Genomic DNA, 10296 nt, shown 5'->3' with positions numbered 1-10296 from the left:
TTTATTGTTAAGTTACGGTTTAAATGTCTCTTATTTAATTAAAATAGACCTTTACGAACGTCTATATATACTATTCAAACTCGCGGAATTTAACGTGTCATTTATTAATATTTTCCTATCTGAGTATTATCTTGTTCTTTACAAAAGTATTACAATAAAATGATCAGAGGTTAAACACATGTTTGCATTATACTGTCTAGTCTTAAAAAACAGTCCGACAATAGAACTTATTTTGAGTATTACAATGGACAGTCATTACAACTTCAATGAGTCGTACCAATTAAAACTACACATTAATTCACATATTGTAGATACAAATCGTTGTTTATTGATGATAAAAGTTGCAGAGCAAAGTGATATTCAAAGTAACACAACAGTTACATTACACCGCTAAAATGCAACATCTTATGAAATATATACTGATAACTCGCATGACTGGAAATTTAAAACAAACTGAATTCAGAAATAATTTTATACAAACATCTCATCTTAAAGAAAAAAAAAAGAATCAAGGAACATAACACAATTTTAAATACCATAACAGTAACAGAAATACAATATATTAATCATACAGAATAATGAATGTCAACGGAATGACATAATCTTCTTGTGCTTGTTTGGTTTTACAATCACATTACAAGTATGACAATCAACAACAAAGCAAGTCACATAGAGCTTACTTAGGTCAAGGTTGAAGATGAGGTCCATTAACTAGATAGAATCATACAGGAATATTACTCAGACTGTTGGGTCTTAAAAATAATGGGAGCACTATTAAAATTGTCTCACATACTACACATTGTTTTCTTTGAAATACAGCCATTACGAAATTTGTAACATCTTAAACATGTGTATTTGTAGCTTTTTGAGAATTTTCGTACGCTTCATTTTGCTTGAATGACCAATCGTGTTACGCTTTTTTTCCGTAAATGACGTTGCAATGTAAAGTCATTAACTTTGCCGGTTTTATCATAAAGCTTACATAATCGTTTTTTGGCTAATTTATTTGTTTGTGCTAAATAAGGTATACACGTTGTCATTTCATGCCATGATTCATTCAACTCGTCAAGGACATGTGTTCCTTAGGCTCGATTGGTCATTGTCGGCCCGGGTTCTACTTACACGTACCCCGGGTACTTTTCAGTATACTTACATGTACCCCGGGTACTGTAAATATACTAAAACCTCCCCGGGAATTTTAACGCTAAATCGGTCATTTTGGGCTATTTTTTAAATTACTTATGTTCATTTTTTATGTCAATTTTCTGTTAAATGGCCTCTATATAATCGGAACTCATACCCAAAAAGCATGTTGATGCAGTTTTTATTAAACGAGAAGTTTGTTTAAGATAAACAATATCGTTTACGGTAATCGGTAGCGTGTTTTACAACATCGGGTTTTGGGAGGGAACACAACTCGGGAACAGTTTAATATCGACCGGGTACGTTTAAGTATATTTACCGTACCCGGGGTACATGTTAGTATACTTAAGAGTACCCGGGGTACATGTAAGTTGTACCCGAGCCGAAAATGACCAATCGAACGTTACTTAGGACGCTGAGAAAGACTCCATTTCAAAAGTCTTGCTCTAAAACAAAATTCCTGACATCTTTAAATAAAATATGGCAAGCAGTGAAAACAATTGTCGGAACTATGTTAATGACACAAAATCCTGATAAACACTCATTATAAGGAACACACACAATGGAAAATTTAAGGCGGTCTGCTTGAAATGCACGCTGGGAGGTGTTCCTTTCATATCAAAATATGTGGGGAAAATCCAGGCTAACGATGAAGCTAATATTCTAAACAATTGAAACGCAGTTCAATTTGGTTTGTTGTAACTGTTTTAGTATGTATCAATGCTAAAAAAAGTTGACTAAACGTATTTTGGGTAAACAATAACAATTAACTCGTTATCACAGAACATTATCAATAGAGATATTTTTTTTTGGGGAGGGGGGGGGGGGGGGGGGGGTGATATCAAATGTGCAAATACACGGTATAAAAACAAGAATTTTTTTTTGTTATGTTTACGGTACATTTGCTTCTTCTTCCTTTTCTCGCGATCATAGAAAATAATTGTACTCATGGCTCACTCATGAAAATATGCAATTCTCCGTTCACTAATGAATGAAAATCGATAATGTACAAAAACTATTTTTAAATGCTCTATATAGTACAATAATATATGGTTGTACACAGAAAATACACAAACCAAAGACCAGAAGTATCACATATCGCACAGGTATATATATATATATATATATATATATATATATATATATATATATATATATATATATATATATATATATATATATATATATATATATATATATATATATATATATATATATATATATATATACATATATATTGGAAATAAATACACGACTATTACGACCCGATTAGTTTACTGAATGATATATTAAGTATGATGAAATTACTAAGCAAAGAATCACATACTACTTGATCGTTTACAGACCATGTGAATCAAATACTCTATATCATTAAAATACTTTGTTTTATTCATTAATATTACATTAAAACAATATTTGAATGTGATACACATTCTTTGGTTTTGATTTCAATACTGTACCTTACATACCCCGCTGATATTTTGCATATTATGTTATTTGAAATTAAAATATATATAAACTAGCATTGCATGCAAACTCTTAATAAATAGCAGCACAAAAGCTGACAAACTGTATTCAACCGTCGGGAAAGAGGTCGGTAAGAGACATGAAGGTAGAGCTTAAAAGAGAAGACCCAAAACTAACCCATGACGTTAAGCCCAATCTGATATTTTCAGCTGCCTCTGGTCTCTGACCGATGTCATCCAATTCACGTCCGTCACCTGCTGATTGGGCAGAATTATATAAGGGCGGACATTGAATACTGCGAATTGGGTTATTGTCTTGTTCCATGTATTCATTCATGCCATTACTGTTTGCTGCCACGGTGGTTGGAATAGCATCAGTTGAAATAATGTTTTCATCGGAATTCCCAACGCTAACACCTTCTTCCATATTTGAAACAATACCATCTTCGGATTCATTCTCCCTATTAAAACTGTAAATTTCAAAGATACTTGCCTTGTCCTTCTTCCTCATAATACTATTCAGTTCAACATCATTAAGGGCATTCTTGCATCTTCAAGAGAGTGGTCGATTGGTTGCTTTGTCGGTTCAGCAATAGCAACTGTTTCTGTTGACACTTCCGGATCTGAAAGCAAGTGTGAAGCAGTTTGTGAAAAGACATCTGAAAAACAGTCCGGTCGTATATTCTCAAAATTATCTTTCTTCAGGTCGGTTTCGAACTTGTTTTTTTTTTACTGCTTCTGGTCGCAACGAAAGTTTAATCTTAAATTCAGCGTTGGAAGCATCTTCATGTTTATCATCTGTTATCGGGGATTTATTGACCATTCTAAAACGTTCTGGCTTTTCAATGCTAACTTCATTATTCGTAAGTGTTGGCATAAATTCAGTGTTGTCTTGGTGGTATATAATTTTACTTGAATCAGAATCTGATACAGATGAAATATTTTCTTCTACTTCAATATTTTTCTTTACTGTAAAATCAGTATATGAATCTTCATTTTCTGTATCAGATTTATTCAACTCGTTTTCCTGTTCAATTACACTGCATTTATTATGTGACCCATATATCTTTAATGGTTCCGGTTCCATGGATGGTTCTTTACCAACAAAGTTGCGTAAAGCTTGATCATCTTGAGGAAAATTGTGGTAATCCGACATGGACACAGAATTTGCTCCATTAGAGGGAGAATTATGAACCGATGGTACCGGAGGGCTGTTAGAGCGTTGTGTTTCGTGAAAGTGGTGCTGTGCTGATGCTGAAAATGTAATATTATAGAGATAGTAAGTTACCTCTACCATGTTATAGCTTTTGTTAACATTTAGCATACTTAATGGTTTGTCAGTTTCTCCAGATTATAATCAAACTTATTGTATAAAATGCAACGATCAAGAGTCTTGACTTAAGATAGCATTGTTACAAGAGTCATTTTTATTTTACTTGTGAACAGTCTAACACGTTAGACACAGGTACATGCATCAATTTGTTTCTAGAGTCAATCAGTGTATTGAAGTTCATATATCTATGCCTTTTGTACGCTTTTTAAATTTCTTTAAAATCTAAAGACCTGTTCCCGTTATCCCGTGCATGAAAACATACTCGCTCCTCTTCAACCTATTGTAACGGCATTGATAATGCTCAATGTATGATTAAATATTTTTTATAAATTGCATCGCTTTGACTTAAGCTTTTGTTTTCTTATAGCTTAATTAGGTTTTCATGTATGTGTATTTGATTATTTAGGATATATGTATAATTTCTAAAGGTTAAACTAAAACATTATAATTGAATGAACAAAGATATATGTGTGTGCTGAACATACAGCCATGCTTAATGTATTTAATATTTGAAAAGTGGTACATTATTTGAAAATTATTATAATGTCATGATTGTTTACATAAAAATATGTCTACATTAATGAGAGAATATTTGTTTGCTAAGTGTTCAATACATGTATATGTTTTTGTGTGGCATGAAGTATTATTAAGTGAGACACGATAGTATGATACATCTGATATGATAGCCAAATATTCTAAAATGTACCTTGCTGCCGTTCTATCTCACTAGCAAGATCTTTATGCCCACACTTACGAAGGGCATACGCAGCTTGCTGTAAACCATCTGGAAGGCACTTTAGAGCATCAAACAATTTCTGAGCTGCAAATGGCGTGGAGCCATTGTGGCAAGTTTGGGAATTTGTTATAGTATCCTGAAAGTAACAAATACTTGATTACATCTATACTTGATATAAAAAAACACATTTTTGCATATTATTATTAAAAATACCCACAGATTATTATATCAATAGCATTTCAATACAAAATAATTGAAATAATAAAACATAAACAAGAAGTAAAAAGTTGGGTGACTGTTCTAAGCCATGATATGTTTTTAAAACCTGTTTATCTCCGATTTGCAGCAAAGTGTATTGTGTCATTTACCTAAAATCTCTGATTTGAAAATCAGTATGGTCATTCTTCGCCAAGACTTTCCAGCCTACTAACTTATAGTATCTTAAGAATTTCATTTTGTAGAAGAATGTCTATGTTACAAGCACATGAGACCTCAATCTTTGACCTGTTGACTTCACAATCAATGGGCATCTTTATATCCTCAAAAGAAATGACCTAAGCAATTTAGATTATAGGTCAAGGCGTTCTTTAGATAATTGGCAGACACTAATTTCATGATATGACCTTGCTATTTAATCTGATAACATAAACTATATAGTATTTGTCCTAATACCTATGCACCCAAGTAACCACTATATCAATTGTCATTATCAAAGGTCAAAGCATAATCAAGACATTGTTCAGAAGCAAATTTTCCGTTACACTCCCATGTGACCTTGACCTTTTACTTCAAAATCATTAGAAGTCATACTTGCCCCCCCCCTTACACACAAAAGTACCCATTTATACGATTGTAGGCGTAGTTCTCCAGATATCTTTCAGGATCTTAAATGTCTTGATACAAGCTCATGTGAAATTGACCTTCGACCTTGTGACCTCAAAATGAAAATACATTTTATTTTCATCCCATATACCCTTTATACCAATTTGCATGATTATATTTCAAAACGTTTTCAAAGTATAGTTCCAAGACGAATTTCCTGTTGCAAACCAATTCGCCTTTTTTTTTAAATACATCGTAAATGTACTTAGCTGTCGGCCAACCCAAGGACAGATGCAAAGCATGTATCGCAAAGTGGACCATATATAATATTACACTAAATTCTGCAACAGAGTTTAAAGTCTGTAAGATATAATCAAGAAACTCGGTATACACATGAGCTATGTTAAGTATTAGATATTTTTGCACAACATTTGTTTCAACTTTTTACAAACACGAAAATTCCGAATTACATGGTTAACAGACCGACACAAATTAAAGCTTCTTTGTCATATAGATATATTGCAATATTCATTTCATGTATGTGCACTCTTAATTTAATAGAGAACTTGTGTTAAAATAATGCCATAATGCCCAAGCATTATTTTCATTAAATATAAGTATACATCTATACATCCACCTCTTTTTCACTGGCTTTGTACCTGGAGGAATTCGGTTTTGAAAAAGTCACTTAATGTATTTTCTGTCTGTAAATACAAAATCTACTTACCTTTGTATGCTTTGACAGACATGTAATAAACCCCAACATGTCAATTGAATCAACCCTATCTACAAAGCGGAGGTAAATTTTTTGAAACAGTCTTCTGTCGGACTCGTCCATCCTTCAAATTACTGAAAAGGAGAGTGTCATTTTACATGTTAGATTTAACTACAATGAAGCAATAATTCGTGAGTGTTTAAACTCAAAATCTAGAGCAACCCGTCTCTGTGACAGTCCGTCATTAGAAAAAGCAAATGAAACTGCACGAGGTCTAAAAGTACTTGCACGAATACTGGCTCTCGTGACCAGTAAACGTTGTCCAGGTAAAGTGCCAATTTGTAGTTGAGTAGGCAGAACTTTGGATTTTGGGCCTGTAAAAGAAATGCACCAACCCTTTTGTAAGTAGCGGTTTGGAGACTTTCGCAGAGATGTTAGAGAAATGCGGGACGCGTATTTGTATACAACACCGGTAAAATATGTTTATTGACATTTAGCCTGAATACGTATAATGTCATCGCGGCATCGCCTATATAAGACATTAACCTTTTTTTCCCTAGAACTTCAGGAAAACACCCGATGGCATTGTGACTTCAATGTTGTTCTATTTTCAGCCTTCATAGGCTGGTAGCGGTATTGTTATTTTTATTATTGTTGGGTGTATATAAAAAATGCAATACTGCTGTAGCAGCTGGAGTTTCACTTCTCTATATTGAACCTTAGACCTCTTGTTTACGGGATAAGTTCTGTCCATACAGATCAAACAATGTTTAGTGGTCAGTAATTTGCTGATAAGCAACAGCTTCTCTTTGAAAAGAACTAATTTGGACATAATATGGATCAATTACAAAGAGTCAGACTTATCGTGAAATATTAGTCATATTCAAAGGTAGAATCAGTATGTGGCAGTTATGAAAAAAGTCATTAAACACTCCATGTGCAGCAGTAAAGGAGAATTCGGAATTATCAGTACCATTACTGACATCATATCAATTAAACTGTTTTAAGTAGTTAAGCTTTGTGAAGCATAACAGCATAGCAATAACATGAAACATGTTTAATTGACAGGTCAAGTATTGACCACTCGCCATCTGTCAATCAATGGAGCTTATAATTATACAATTACAACTCATCTTCGTACATTAGCATTATATTCGATTAACAACTTTTTTTTAACAACTTTTTTTATTTTTTGTTTTTCTTAATATTTATGGTGTGATGTATTATTGGCTTACAGTAACTAGACGAGAACAAGTCGTATGTAAGGTAATGGACGTTTAGTTTATAATACCTGTTTGCCATTCACTTTACTTATTAAATATATTTATGCATGGTAACAGCCATTTGATGCTTTAAAAATTGCAGAAATACTTAAATACGCTTTAAAACACTGTTTTAACAGCGGAATCATTATCATATATACCGTTGATTACACATTTAAGACACTATTACAGTCGACGAGGATTTGCAGCTTTCTAATACACATATTAAATGTCAGCTAGTGTGTAAGTTACACCGTAACTATCAACAATCCGTAGCAAACGAAAGTAAACATAACACGTTTATTTTTCTGTAATTATATTACAGGTATTACATATAACGTTAGAAACGCCTTTTGAATTCAAACATTCCTGCATATTCTTCTTGATTTAAAATATAGTTTTTATTCTATTTTCGAGAACAAAATAGTCACTTACACAAACACGTGTTCATGCTTTAATTTTCACCTACATTCCAAGAATGTTCAGTTAAAAAGCACCTAACAAGTTTTCATAGTATCGTGTAATACAGTAATCAGAATGGGCGAGTAACTGTAAAGATGTTTATTGCATGTTTCTGAAATCAGTACTTCCTTACCTGTCTTTTTAAGTCGTAAGATGGTGTGCTATATCAGAAGATCAAAGGTAAACATTCGCATTTATGTTACTTTGAAAGCGAAAGAGGAAGTACAAATGTTTACATGGTTTTATACGAAAAGTTATTTTCTTGATTAGGTTTTCCCTTCGTTTGAGTTTAAACATATGGTTAAACATTTCTCAAAGAATGTCGTGAAATTGTAATTAAAGTGTTTAACTTGAAAAAACCCAGCAAAAACAACAAAAACAAAACAGCAACACCAACGTGGATACCGATAAAAACAAGAAATTTGGTTGTTATCCGTTGTTGAACGTTTTAATTAAAAAAGTATATTTGGCACATGAATTAAATATCAAACTTTTATTGAACATGGCGGAAATGTCGGGTTTGGGTTAGGATAAGCCTTAACCTATACCTTAACCCTAATTAACCCGACCCGTAACACTAACCCTAACCTAACCACAACTCATGGTTATCTCCCCTATACCATACCTCGCTCGTTGTACTTCCCATATTTATTTCAATAGCAAAGGATCGTTCCTTCGATGACGCGAGTTTTTGTTACGATTTGTCGGTGTTGAAGGATTTGCGCTCCTTAGATGACGCGAGTTTTACTCATGATATTTTTTAATATTTAAGCATTACAGTCATTTAATGACGCGAGTTATATGCAACATTCGTTCGATTATACACAGTTTTGCGTGTCTTCGATTAGGCGAATTCCACTAATTATGTGTCGGATTTTAAGGGTCTGCAGTCCTAAGATTATGCGAGTTTTACCCATGATTTCTTTAGATATTTCAGGATCTGCGGATCTTCGATTATATGGTAAATATTAGGAACTGCGGACTTCAGATAAAGCGAGTTAAACTCACGATTTGTTGGAATATTCAATAATCTGCGGTCCTTAGATAACGCTTGTATATTGTTTCGTCTGCTTAATTTTCTATTCGATGTGTAAGGATCTCCGGTCATTTGGTGACGTGAGTGTTGCTGTTTCGTCTCTGTGTCTAATAAAACGTTTCTATATACTTTTAGTACCGACCCGATACACTTGTTTGGTATTCCAGGATGAGTTTTCGATCATTTTTTACATGGTTAATTATAGTCGAACATTGAACTTTAATGTATCAAACGAAAGATATGTTGCAAAGAGATTTAGCATTATCATCATTATTTATTTGAGAAATATCTTGAGAATAGGCAGTAAAAAAGTAAACGAGAAAAACGTTTAGCCAACCTACGTTGTGTATTTTGTGTAGTTGTTATAGTTGTCGTAAAGGAAATGGTCAATTCCCAAACTTATATTTTTATGTTTCCAAAATCAGCACGTTTTGATTTTCGAAAAACAAAATCTCAAACGTAGTTTTAATTGACAAGAGCCGTCAGAGGACAGCGCGCTCGACTATTCGATTGCTTAACAGTATAACGTAAGCCATCATGGGGTAATTGTTCAAATTATTCAATAAGGTCAAGGTAAGTTCAGGTATATTTTCCACAATCTATTGAACATGTGTAAAGACATAAAACAAACTAATAAGATTTTATTTCAAGTTTGATAGCAATAGTTTGGGTGGGAAGTTTGGACGGTCCTTCAAAAGTAAAGTAAATAAATATCTGTTGTTGTTTTTGAACCATGTTTAAAGAAAAAATATTCTTTTTTGGTTGATCGGGGGGGGGGGGGGGTTAGGGGGGGGGGGGTTAATGTGGGGTGTGTTTATTTATTAGACGATCTTTCAAAAATAAAAAAAGGAAAAAAAATAACTTTTTTGGGGGGTGGGTGAGTAGGGTGGGGGGTGAGAGGGGGGGTATAATGTGGGGGGTGGTCATTTATTAGATGATCTTTCAAAAATAAAAAAAAGGAATTTGGGTGGGGGGAGGGGGGGGGGGCAGGGATTCTGTGTTGGGGCGTGGGGTATTGTTTGGGTGGAATCAATTGTGGTATTCAGGTAAGTGTTGTTTTTTCAAAGTATTAATACAATCTGATCATAAATAAAAAAACAGTTATGGCAATTTAACTAAAATTTACTCTTGACCTTGAGAGTCAATGTCATTCAAAGGTCAAGGTCAAATTGAACTTGGCAGGTACAGAACCCTCATGATAGTAAGAAAATATTTGAAGTTTGAAAGCAATAGCTTTGATACTTTAGAAGTCAAGTGGATCTAAACACATAATTTAACAAAATATTCAGTTACTTAGACAAAAAAAGGTCATAATTCTTAC

General features: G+C 33.4%; 1 long non-coding RNA gene across 1 annotated transcript; it reads right to left on the bottom strand.

Moving 5' to 3' along the window:
• Positions 1-2402: 2402 nt before the first annotated feature.
• On the bottom strand, positions 2403-8513 carry LOC127857561 (uncharacterized). The gene is made up of 4 exons (XR_008038473.1): positions 8073-8513; positions 6228-6349; positions 4649-4814; positions 2403-3863 (listed from the first exon to the last, which is right to left on the bottom strand). It is a non-coding gene; the product is annotated as an uncharacterized LOC127857561 (long non-coding RNA).
• Between the last annotated feature and the right edge of the window lie 1783 nt (positions 8514-10296).

This window comes from Dreissena polymorpha, chromosome 14 (assembly GCF_020536995.1).
Source record: "Dreissena polymorpha isolate Duluth1 chromosome 14, UMN_Dpol_1.0, whole genome shotgun sequence".
Classification (NCBI taxonomy): domain Eukaryota; kingdom Metazoa; phylum Mollusca; class Bivalvia; order Myida; family Dreissenidae; genus Dreissena; species Dreissena polymorpha.
Note: the sequence above shows the minus strand (reverse complement) of the source record. Positions and strands in the feature narration are given on the sequence as shown.